The sequence below is a fragment of the Triticum dicoccoides genome, chromosome 4B (assembly GCF_002162155.2).
Source record: "Triticum dicoccoides isolate Atlit2015 ecotype Zavitan chromosome 4B, WEW_v2.0, whole genome shotgun sequence".
Taxonomy (NCBI): domain Eukaryota; kingdom Viridiplantae; phylum Streptophyta; class Magnoliopsida; order Poales; family Poaceae; genus Triticum; species Triticum dicoccoides.
This window is the reverse complement of record NC_041387.1, coordinates 64,445,157-64,458,744: the sequence shown is the minus strand read 5'-3', so window position 1 is coordinate 64,458,744 and position 13,588 is coordinate 64,445,157.

The following is a 13,588-nucleotide window of genomic DNA, read 5'->3' as shown; positions in this document are numbered from 1 at the left end:
CGCCCCCCTTTCCTCTTTCCCCTCCCCCCTTTCCTTCTCCACCAAGGCAAGAGGGGGGAGTCCTACTCCCGGTGGGAGTAGGACTCCTCCAGGCGCACCCCTAGGGGGCCGGCCACACCTTCCCCTCCCTCCTTTATATACGGGGGCAGGGGGGCACCTCTAGACACACAAGTTGTTCTTCGTGATCGTTCCTTAGCCGTGTGCGGTGCCCCCCTCCGCCATATTCCACCTCGGTCATATCGTTGCGGTGCTTAGGTGAAGCCCTGCATCGGTAGAACATCATCATCGTCACCAGGCCGTCGTGCTGACGGAACTCATCCCTGACACCCTGCTGGATCGGAATCCGGGGATCGTCATCGAGCTGAACGTGTGCTGAACTCGGAGGTGCTGTACGTTCGGTGCTTGGATCGGTCAGATCGTGAAGACGTACGACTACATCAACTGCGTTGTCATAACGCTTCCGCTTTCGATCTACGAGGGTACGTGGACACACTCTCCCCTCTCGTTGCTATGCATCACCATGATCTTGCGTGTGCGTAGGAAATTTTTTGAAATTACTACGTTCCTCAACAGTGGCATCCGAGCCAGGTTTTATGCGTTGATGTTATTTGCACGAGTAGAACACAAGTGAGTTGTGGGCGATACAAGTCATACTGCTTATCAGCATGTCATACTTTGGTTCAGCGGTATTGTTGGATGAAGCGGCCCGGACCGACATTATGCGTACGCTTACGCGAGACTGGTTTTACCGCCGTGCTTTGCACACATGTGACTAGCGGGTGTCTGTTCCTCCAACTTTAGTTGAACCGAGTGTGGCTACGCCCGGTCCTTGCGAAGGTTAAAACAACACTAACTTGACGAACTATCGTTGTGGTTTTGATGCGTAGGTAAGAACGGTTCTTGCTCAGCCCGTAGCAGCCACGTAAAATTTGCAAACAACAAAGTAGAGGACGTCTAACTTGTTTTTGCAGGGCATGTTGTGATGTGATATGGTCAAGACGTGATGCTATATTTTATTGTATGAGATGATCATGTTTTGTAACCGAAGTTATCGGCAACTGGCAGGAGCCATATGGTTGTCGCTTTATTGTATGAAATGCAAACGCCCTGTAATTGCTTTACTTCATCACTAAGCGGTAGCGATAGTCGTAGAAGCAATAGATGGCGTAACGACAACGATGCTACGATGGAGATCAAGGTGTCGCGCCGGTGACGATGGTGATCACGACGGTGCTTCGGAGATGGAGATCACAAGCACAAGATGATGCTTGCCATATCATATCACTTATATTGATTGCATGTGATGTTTATCCTTTATGCATCTTATCTTGCATTGATTGACGGTAGCATTTTAAGATGATCTCTCACTAAAAATTTTCAAGAAGTGTTCTCCCTGAGTATGCACCGTTGTGAAAGTTCTTCGTGCTGAGACACCACGTGATGATCGGGTGTGATAGGCTCTACGTTCAAATACAATGGGTGCAAAACAGTTACACAAGCGAAATACTCAGGTTAAACTTGACGAGCCTAGCATATACAGATATGGCCTCGAAACATGGAGACCGAAAGGTCGAACGTGAATCAATAGTAGATATGATCAACATAGTGATGTTCACCATTGAAACTACTCCATCTCACGTGATGATCGGACATGGTTTAGTTGATTTGGACCACGTGATCACTTAGATGACTAGAGAGATGTCTGTCTAAGTGGGAGTTCTTAAGTAATATGATTAATTGAACTTAAATTTATCATGAACTTAGTACCTGATAGTATTTTGCTTGTCTATGTTTGTTGTAGATAGATGGCCCGTGCTGTTGTTCCGTTGAATTTTAATGCGTTCCTTGAGAAAGCTAAGTTGAAAGATGATGGTAGCAATTACACGGACTGGGTCCGTAACCTGAGGATTATCCTCATTGCTGCACAGAAGAATTACATCCTGGAAGCACCGCTGGGTGCCAGGCCTGCTGCAGATGCAACTGACGATGTTAAGAACGTCTGGTAGAGCAAAGCTGATGACTACTCGATAGTTTAGTGTGCCATGCTTTACGGCTTAGAACCGGGTCTTCAATGATGTTTTGAACGTCATGGAGCATATGAGATGTTCCAGGAGTTGAAGTTAATATTTCAAGCAAATGCCCTATGCCCATATTGAGAGATATGAAGTCTCCAATAAGTTCTATAGCTGTAAGATGGAGGAGAATAGTTCTGTCAGTGAACACATACTCAGAATGTCTGGGTATAATAATCACTTGATTCAACTGGGAGTTAATCTTCCTGATGATAGTGTCATTGACAGAATTCTTCAATCACTGCCACCAAGCTACAAGAGCTTCGTAATGAACTATAATATGCAAGGGATGGACAAGACTATACCCGAGCTCTTCGCAATGCTAAAAGCTGCGGAGGTAGAAATCAAGAAGGAGCATCAAGTGTTGATGGTCAATAAGACCACCAGTTTCAAGAAAAAAGGGCAAAGGGAAGAAGAAGGGGAACTTCAAGAAGAACAGCAAACAAGTTGCTGCTCAAGAGAAGAAACCCAAATCTGGACCTAAGCCTGAGACTGAGTGCTTCTACTGCAAGCAGACTGGACACTGGAAGCGGAACTGCCCCGAGTATTTGGCGGATAAGAAGGATGGCAAAGTAAACAAAGGTATATGTGATATACATGTTATTGATGTGTACCTTACTAATGCTCGCAGTAGCACCTGGGTATTTGATACTGGTTCTGTTGCTAATATTTGCAACTCGAAACAGGGACTACGGAATAGGCGAAGATTGGCTAAGGACGAGGTGACGATGCGCGTGGGAAGTGGTTCCAAAGTCGATGTGATCGCGGTCGGCACGCTACCTCTACATCTACCATCGGGATTAATTTTAAACCTAAATAATTGTTATTTTGTGCCAGCGTTGAGCATGAACATTATATCTGGATCTTGTTTGATGCGAGACGGTTATTCATTTAAATCAGAGGATAATGGTTGTTCTATTTATATGAGTAATATCTTTTATGGTCATGCACACTTACAGAGTGGTCTATTTTTATTAAATCTCGATAGTAGTGATACACACATTCATAATGTTGAAGCCAAAAGATGCAGAGTTAATAATGATAGTGCAACTTATTTGTGGCACTGCCGTTTACGTCATATCGGTGTAAAGCGCATGAAGAAACTCCATACTGATGGACTTTTGGAATCACTTGATTATGAATCACTTGGTACTTGTGAACCGTGCCTCATGGGCAAGATGACTAAAACGCCGTTCTCCGGAACTATGGAGCGAGCAACTGATTTGTTAGAAATCATACATACCGATGTATGCGGTCCAATGAATGTCGAAGCTCGTGGCGGGTATCGTTATTTTCTCACCTTCACAGATGATTTGAGCAGATATGGTATATCTACTTGATGAAACACAAGTCTGAAACATTTGAAAAGTTCAAAGAGTTTCAGAGTGAAGTAGAAAATCATCATAACAAGAAAATAAAATTTCTATGATCAGATCGTGGAGGAGAATATTTGAGTTACGAGTTTGGTTTACATTTGAAACAATACGGAATAGTTTCGCAACTCACGCCACCCGGAACACCATAACAAAATGGTGTGTCCGAACGTCGTAATCGTACTTTACTGGATATGGTGCGATCTATGATGTCTCTTACTGATTTACCGCTATCGTTTTGGGGTTATGCTTTAGAGACGGCCGCATTCACGTTAAATAGGGCACCATCAAAATCCGTTGAGACGACGCCTTATGAACTGTGGTTTGGCAAGAAACCAAAGTTGTCGTTTCTTAAAGTTTGGGGTTGCGATGCTTATGTGAAGAAACTTCAACCAGATAAGCTCGAACCCAAATCGGAGAAATGTGTCTTCATAGGATACCCAAAAGAGACAATTGGGTACACCTTCTATCACAGATCTGAGGGCAAGATTTTCGTTGCTAAATTCGGATCCTTTCTAGAGAAGGAGTTTCTCTCGAAAGAAGTGAGTGGGAGGAAAGTAGAACTTGATGAGGTAATTGTACCTTCTTCCTTATTGGAAAGTAGTTCATCACAAGAACCGGTTCCTGTGACAACTACACCAATTAGTGACGAAGCTAATGATATTGATCATGAATCTTCAGATCAAGTTTCTACTGAACTTTGTAGGTCTACTAGAGTAAGATCCGCACCAGAGTGGTACGGTAATCCTATTCTAAAAGTCATGTTACTTGACCATGGCGAACCTGCGAACTATGAGGAAGCGATGATGAGCCCAGATTCTGCAAAATGGCTTGAAGCCATAAAATCTGAGATAGGATCCATGTATGAGAACAAAGTATGGACTTTGGTTAACTTGCCCGATGATAGGCAAGCTATTGAGAATAAATGGATCTTCAAGAAGAAGACTGACGCTGATGGTAATATAACTGTCTATAAAGCTCGACTTGTTGCAAAAGGTTTTTGACAAGTTCAAGGGGTTGACTACGATGAGACTTTCTCACCCGTAGCGATGCTTAAGTCTGTCCGAATCATGTTAGCAATTGCCGCATTTTATGATTATGAAATTTGGCAAATGGATGTAAAAACTGCATTCCTGAATGGATTTCTGGAAGAAGAGTTGTATATGATGCAACCGGAAGGTTTTGTCGATTCAAAAGATGCTAACAAAGTGTGCAAGCTCCAGCGATCCATTTACGGACTGGTGCAGGCATCTCGGAGTTGGAATAAACGCTTTGATAGTGTGATCAAAGCATATGGTTTTATACAGACTTTTGGAGAAGCCTGTATTTACAAGAAAGTGAGTGGGAGCTCTGTAGCATTTCTGATATTATATGTAGATGACATATTGTTAATTGGAAATGATATAGAATTTTTGGATAGCATAAAGGGATACTTGAATAAAAGTTTTTCAGTGAAAGACCTTGGTGAAGCTGCTTACATATTGGGCATCAAGATCTATAGAGATAGATCAAGACGTTTAATTGGACTTTCACGAAGCACATACCTTGATAAAGTTTTGAAAAAGTTCAAAATGGATCAGGCAAAGAAAGGGTTCTTGCCTGTATTACAAGGTGTGAAGTTGAGTCAGACTCAATGCCCGACCACAGCAGAAGATAGAGAGAAAATGAAAGATGTTCCCTATGCTTCAGCCATAGGCTCTATCATGTATGCAATGTTGTGTACCAGACCTGATGTATGCTTAGCAATAAGTTTAGCAGGGAGGTACCAAAGTAATCCAGGAGTGGATCACTGGACAGCGGTCAAGAACATCCTGAAATACCTGAAAAGGACTAAGGATATGTTTCTCGTTTATGGAGGTGACAAAGAGCTAGTCGTAAATGGTTACGTCGATGCAAGCTTTGACACTGATCCGGACGATTCTAAATCTCAAACCGGATACGTGTTTTTATTAAATGGTGGAGCTGTAAGCTGGTGCATTTCTAAACAAAGCGTCGTGGCGAGATCTACATGCGAAGTGGAGTACATAGCTGCTTCGGAAGCAGCAAATGAAGGAGTCTATATGAATGAGTTCATTTCTGATCTAGGTGTCATACCTAGTGCATCGGGACCAATGAAGATCTTCTGTGACAATACTGGTGCAATTGCCTTGGCAAAGGAATCCAGATTTCACAAGAGGACCAAGCACATCAAGAGACGCTTCAATTCCACCCGGGACCAAGTCCAGGTGGGAGACATAGAGATTTGCAAGATACATACGGATCTGAATGTAGCAGACCCGTTGACTAAGCCTCTTCCATGAGCAAAACATGATCAACACCAAGACTCCATGGGTGTTAGAATCATTACTGTGTAATCTAGATTATTGGCTCTAGTGCAAGTGGGAGACTGAAGGAAATATGCCCTAGAGGCAATAATAAAGTCATTATTTATTTGCTCATATCATGATAAATGTTTATTATTCATGCTAGAATTGTATTAACCGGAAACATGATACATGTGTGAATACATAGACAAACTTAATGTCACTAGTATGCCTCTACTTGACTAGCTCATTAATCAAAGATGATTATGTTTCCTAACCATAGACATGTGTTGTCATTTGATTAAAGAGATCACATCATTAGGAGAATGATGTGATTGACTTGACCCATTCCGTTAGCCTAGCACTTGATCGTTTAGTATGTTGCTATTGCTTTCTTCATGACTTATACAAAGTTCCTAAAACTACGAGATTATGCAACTCCCGTTTATCGGAGGAACACTTTGTGTGCTACCAAACATCACAACGTAACTGGGTGATTATAAAGGAGCTCTACAGGTGTCTCCAAAGGTAGATGTTGAGTTGGCATATTTCGAGATTAGGTTTTGTCACTCCGATTGTCGGAGAGGTATCTCTGGGCCCTCTCGGTAATGCACATCACTATAAGCCTTGCAAGCAATGTGGCCAATGAGTTGGTTATGGAATGATGCATTACATAACGAGTAAAGAGACTTGCCGATAACGAGATTGAACTAGGTATTGGATACCGACGATCGAACCTCGGGTAAGTAACATACCAATGACAAAGGGAACAACGTATGTTGTTATGCGGTTTGACCGATAAAGATCTTCGTAGAATATGTAGGAGCCAATATGAGCATCCAGGTTCCGCTATTGGTTGTTGACCGAAAACAGTTCTAGGTCATGTCTACATAGTTCTCGAACCCGTAGGGTCCGCACGCTTAAAGTTACGATGACAGTGTTATTATGAGTTTATATGTTTTGATGTACCGAAGGTTGTTCGGAGTCCCGGATGTGATCACGGACATGACGAGGAGTCTCAAAATGGTCGAGACATGAATATTGATATATTGGAAGCCTATATTTGGATAACGGAATCGTTCCGGGAGAAATCGGGATTTTTCTAGAATACCGGGGGGTTACATGGGCCATGAGGGAGAAGAGGAAGGGCCGGCCAGGGCAGGCCTCGTGCCCCCTCTCCCCCTAGTCCGAATAGGACAAGGAGGGGGGCGCGCCCCCCTTTCCTCTTTCCCCTCCCCCTTTCCTTCTCCACCAAGGCAAGATGGGGGAGTCCTACTCCCGGTGGGAGTAGGACTCCTCCAGGCGCACCCCTAGGGGGCCGGCCGCACCTTCCCCTCCCTCCTTTATATACGGGGGCAGGGGGCACCTCTAGACACACAAGTTGATCTTCGTGATCGTTCCTTAGACGTGTGCGGTGCCCCCCTCCACCATATTCCACCTCGGTCATATCGTTGCGGTGCTTAGGTGAAGCCCTGTGTCGGTAGAACATCATCATCGTCACCACGCCGTCGTACTGACGGAACTCATCCCCGACATCCTGCTGGATCGGAGTCCGGGGATCGTCATCGAGCTGAACGTGTGCTGAACTCGGAGGTGCCGTACATTCGGTGCTTGGATCGGTCGGATCGTGAAGACGTACGACTACATCAACCGCGTTGTCATAACGCTTCCGCTTTCGGTCTACGAGGGTACGTGGACACTCTCTCCCCTCTCGTTGCTATGCATCACCATGATCTTGCGTGTGCGTAGGATTTTTTTTGAAATTACTACGTTCCTCAACACTATGCGATGGTGCGACTCGAGGACTGCACGCCGTTATCAGTGGCGATCCTGTTTGGCACATCAAAATGGCAAGCTAGCCCCTTTAAGAACTTGACAGCTGATAACCTCATAAAAAAGTAAGAATTACTCAAAGTTAATATAACTTAGCTTTTTAGTCACTGCATAGATCATTGTTGCGGCCATGGGCGCCGCCGCTCGCCTTTCTTCTTTGGAGACATGGCGACGAGAGAGCCACTGTACTAACTACGGACCAGATTCTCACAACTAATTCCCCCTACCTAGCGCGCCAAAGATGTCGGGGAAACCAATCACCTATGGGGTCACAAGGATCCCTTCTATGTTCGGCAGGGGATTAGCTGCGCGATGAGCAGGTCGAGTCATTAGCACACAGAGGATTTTTATCCAGGTTTGGGCCGCAAAGATGCGTAATACCCTACTCCTGCTTTATCTGGTTATATGCGTGTTATTTGGCTCTTGAACTAGCTATGATGCATGCTTTGTCCAAAAGTCTGAATCCTCTCTCTATGTGCCTTGGGGCTCCTTTTATATGTGAAGGGGTTGCCACAGTGGCACACATGAGGTGGCAAGCTACAGCGATACGAGCTTATCGATCGATCAACGCAGGACAAACGCACTTAATGCGATGCCTACGTGTCCTCTTGCTTTATTGGGGACAGCAACAGAGGCCATCCCGTCCTTTGCCGCTTCCCCTCGCCTCGCCAAGCGTCCGGGTCGACAAGGCATGCAGCGCCACACTAGCCAACCAGCTGCTATGTTGGCAGCGTGGTAGGCTTCCACGAAGATCTGCATACCGTGATACGTCTCCAACGTATCTATAATTTGTGAAGCATTCATGCTATTTTATTATCTGTTTTGAATTATTATGGGCTTTATTATACACTTTTATATTACTTTTGGGACTAACCTACTAACCAGAGGCCCAGCCCATATTGCTGTTTTATTGCCTGTTTCAGTATTTCGAAGAAAAGGAATATCAAACGGAGTCCAAACAAAATGAAACCTTCGGGAGCGTGATTTTTAGGAAGAATATGATCTGGGAGACTTGGGTTTCATGTCAGAAGATCATCAAGGAGGCCACGAGATAGGGGGGCCCGCCCACCCCCTGGGTGCGCCCGACCGACTTCTTTCGCCTATATAAGCGTACGTTCCATAAAAACATCGAATATGAAGATAGATCGGGAGTTCCGCCGCCGCAAGCCTCTGTAGCCACCAAAAACCTCTCGGGAGCCCGTTCCGGCACCCTGCCGGAGGGGGAACCCATCACCGGTGGCCATCTTCATCATCCCGGCGCTCTCCATGATAAGGAGGGAGTAGTTCACCGTCGGGGCTGAGGGTATGTACCAGTAGCTATGTGTTTGGTCTCTCTCTCTCTCGTGTTCTCTCTATGGCACGATCTTGATGTATCGCGAGCTTTGCTATTAAAGTTGGATCTTATGATGTTTCTCCCCCTCTACTCTCTTGTGATGAATTGAGTTTTCTTCTTGAAGTTATCTTATCGGATTGAGTCTTTAATGATTTGAGAACACTTGATGTATGTCTTGCCGTGATTATCTGTGGTGACAATGGGATATCATGTGCCACTTGATGTATGTTTTGGTGACCAACTTGCGGGTTCCGCCCATGAACCTATGCATAGGGGTTGGCACACGTTTTCGTCTTAACTCTCCGGTAGAAACTTTGGGGCACTCTTTGAAGTACTTTGTGTTGGTTGAATAGATGAATCTGAGATTGTGTGATGCATATCGTATAATCATGCCCACGGATACTTGAGGTGACAATGGAGTATCTAGGTGACATTAGGGTTTTGGTTGATTTGTGTGTTAAGGTGTTATTCTAGTACGAACTCTTGAATAGATTGATCCGAAAGAATAACTTTGAGGTGGTTTCGTACCCTACCATAATCTCTTCGTTTGTTCTCCGCTATTAGTGGCTTTGGAGTGACTCTTTGTTGCATGTTGAGGGATTGTTATATGATCTATCTATGTTATTATTGTTGAGAGAACTTGCACTAGTGAAAGTATGAACCCTATGCCTTGTTTCCTATCATTGCAATACCGTTTACGCTCACATTTACCACTTGTTACCTTGCTGTTTTTATATTTCCAGATTACAAAAACCTTTATCTACCATCCATATTGCACTTGTATCACCATCTCTTCGCCAAACTAGTGCACCTATACAATTTGCCATTGTATTGGGTGTGTTGGGGACACAAGAGACTCTTTGTTATTTGGTTGCAGGGTTGCTTGAGAGAGACCATCTTCATCCTACGCCTCCCACGGATTGATAAACCTTAGGTCATCCACTTGAGGGAAATTTGCTACTGTCCTACAAACCTGTGCACTTGCAGGCCCAACGATATCTACAAGAAGAAGGTTGTGTAGTAGACATCAAGCTCTTTTCTGGCGCCGTTGCCGGGGAGGTGAGTGCTTGAAGGTATATCTTTAGATCTTGCAATCAAATCTTTTTGTTTCTTGTTTTATCACTAGTTTAGTTTATAAAAGAAAAACTACAAAAAAATGGACTTGAGTTTCTCTCATACGCTTCATCTTTTTAATATCTTTCGTGAGTATGATGGAAAGGAAAATTGTGATCAAGTGCTAGAAGAAGAAATCTATAGAATGTTTGGCACTAAATCTTTGTTTGATGAGCATGATTGCAATGTTGTTAGTATGAATTCCTTGAATATCCATGATGCTAATGATATACAAAGCCAAAAGCTTGGGGAAGCTATGTTTGATGAAGATGATATTTTTTGTCCCCCAAGTTTTGATGAGCAAATTTATTATGATGAAAGCATGCCTCCTGTTTATGATGATTATATTGATGAAAGTGGATTTGGAGAGGTCATGACTTTATTTAGTGATGAATCCACTATTTCGGAAGAGGTTCCAATTGATTATGAGAACAAAGTTGCTATATATGATGATTATTGTGATGACTTGTATACTATTAAGAATAACGATAACCATGAAACTAGTCATCATGATTTTGATTTTCAATTGGATTATGCCTCACATGATAATTATTTTGTTGAGTTTGCTCCCACTAATATTCTGAATGAGAAGAATTTTGCTTATGTGTAGAATAGTAAATTTTCTATGCAAGTAGATCATGAAAAGAATGCTTTAGGTGCTGGTTATATTGTTGAATTCATTCATGATGCTACTGAAAATTATTATGAGGGAGGAACTTATGCTTGTAGGAATTGCAATAATATCAAGTTTCCTTCCTATGTGTTGAAAATTTTGAAGCTATGCTTGTTTTACCTTCCTATGCTAGTTGATTATTGTTCCCATAAGTTGTTTGATCACAAAATCCCTATGCATAGGAAGTGGGTTAGATTTAAATGTGCTAGTCATATTATTCATGATGCTATCTTTATGTTTCAATTCTTATCTTTTATGTGAGCATCATTGTCATCATCATGCCTAGCTAAAAGGCATTAAAGAAAAGAGCTTGTTGGGAGATAACCCAATTTATTTTTGTTTCTTACTTTTTGTTCCTGTTTAGTAATAATAATTCATCTAGCCTCTGGTTAGATGTGGTTTCATGTTTTAATTAGTGTTTGTGCCAAGTAGAACCTTTGGGAAGACTTGGGTGAAGTTTATGTGATCTTGCTGTAAAAAACAGAAATTTTTGCGCTCACGAGATTAGCTGCCATTTTTTACTGAAGTGTGATTTTAGGTTGATTATTTTTGAAGATCATTAATAGAAAAATTCCTCAGGTCCACCAATTTATTTCAGAATCTTTTGAGTTCCAGAAGTATACGTTTGATACAGATTACTACAGACTGTTCTGTTTTTGACAGATTCTGTTTTCATTGTGTTGTTTGCTTATTTTGATGAATCTATGAGTAGTATCGGAGGGTATGAACCATAGAGAAGTAAGAATACATTATATATTACACCAATATGAATTTAGTATGAGTTCATTACAGTACCTAGGTGGTGGTTTTATTTTCTTATACTAACGGAGCTTACGAGTTTTGTGTTGAGTTTTGTGTGGTTGAAGTTTTCAAGTTTTGGGTGAAGTTTCGATGGACTATGGAATAAGGAGTGGAAAGAGCCTAAGATTGGGGATTCCCAAGGCACCCCAAGTTAATATTCAAGGACAACCAAGAGCCTAAGCTTGGGGATGCCCCGGAAGGCATCCCCTCTTTCGTCTTCGTTCATCGGTAACCTTACTTGGAGCTATATTTTTATTCACCACATGATATGTGTTTTGCTTGGAGCGTCATTTTATTTTGTTAGTATTTGCTTTCTGTTATTTAGAATAATGTTTTGCATCTTTAGTTTCAATAAAAATGTCAAGGATAGACTTTGCCATGCTTATTTTGCTAGTATACATGCTGCTGTTTGAAAACAGAAAGTTTACTGCTGTTGCAAAAATTCCCTAGAAAAGTCAGAGAATGGTATAATGTTGAAACTTTTTTCATAATGAGATCCGATAAATCTTCTACAGCGTAGTATTTTCTCATAATTTCTGGATTTAGAGAAGTATTGATACTCTTGCATTCTTTACAGAATGTACTGTTTTGGCAGATTGCTGTTATGGTTGCATTGTTTGCATATGTTTGCTTGTTTAATGATTCTATTTGAGAATAGGAGTATTAAATATGCAGAGGCATTTAGTATGAAATGTTGAATAATAATTTTAGTGAGTTGTTACAGTAGAAAATGATAAGGTTTTGCATTGGTCTATACTAACCTATCTCACGAGTTCTTGTTGAATTTGGTGTGGATGAAGCTTTGGATAAAAAGAGAAACCATGATATGAGAGGAATTAAGGAGACACAAAAGTTCAAGCTTGGGGATGCCCAAGGCACCCCCAAGATAATATTTCAAGAAGTCTCAAGCATCTAAGCTTGGGGATGCCCCGTTAGGCATCCCACCTTTCTTCTTCAACAACTATTGGTTAGTATCGGTTGGACCTAAGTTTTTGCTTCTTCACATGAGTTGTGCTATCCTTGCATTGTCATTTTATTTTGTTTTGCTTGCTGTTTGACTAAAATACCAAGATCTGAAATTCTTTAATAAGGGAGAGTCTTCACATAGTTACATAATTATTTAGCTACTCATTGATCTTCACTTATATCCTTTGAGTAAATGGTTGAATGAGTTGATTGTCATAAATCTGAAATTATATATGTTTCATTTGCTTATCCCATGGGGAGTAATGACTTCACATCTAATAAGTAGAGGTTGTAAATTTATTGAAGGTTAGCAAGCATTGTATTGGTCATTTGAACAATTCATGAAATAATATTGAAGGAAGAGAGATTTCATATATAAATACACTATCCTAGACATCTTTTATAATTGCGAGCACTCATTAAGTATGACATGCTAAAGAGTTGATGTTGGACAAGGAAGACAACGTAATGGGTTATGTTTTCTCACATCTCAGTTAAAGTATATTGTCATGGATCATTCAAACATGTTGAGCTTGCCTTTCCCCCTCATGCTAGCCAAAATTCCTTGCACCAAGTAGAGATACTACTTGTGCTTCCAAATATCCTTAAACCCAGTTTTTGCCATGAGAGTCCACCATACCTACCTATGGATTGAGTAAGATCCTTCAAGTAAGTTGTCATCGGTGCAAGCAATAAAGATTGCTCTCTAAATATGCATGACTTATTAGCGCGGAGAAAATAAGCTTTGTACGATCTTGTTATGGAAGCAATAAAAGCGACGGACTGCATAATAAAGGTCCATATACAAGTGGCAATATAAAGTGACGTTCTTTCGCATTAAGATTTTGTGTATCCAACCCTAAAAGCGCATGACAACCTCTGCTTCCCTCTGCGAAGGGCCTATCTTTTACCTTGTGTCTTTTACTTTATGCAAGAGTCAAGGTGATCTTCACCTTTCCCTTTTTCATTTTATCATTTGGCAAGCACTTTGTGTTGGGGTGATCCTGATATATATATATATCCAATTGGATGTAAGTTAGCATGAACTATTATTGTTGACATCACCCAAAGGTGAATACGTTGGGAGGCAACACTATAAGCCCCTATCTTTCTTAGTGTCC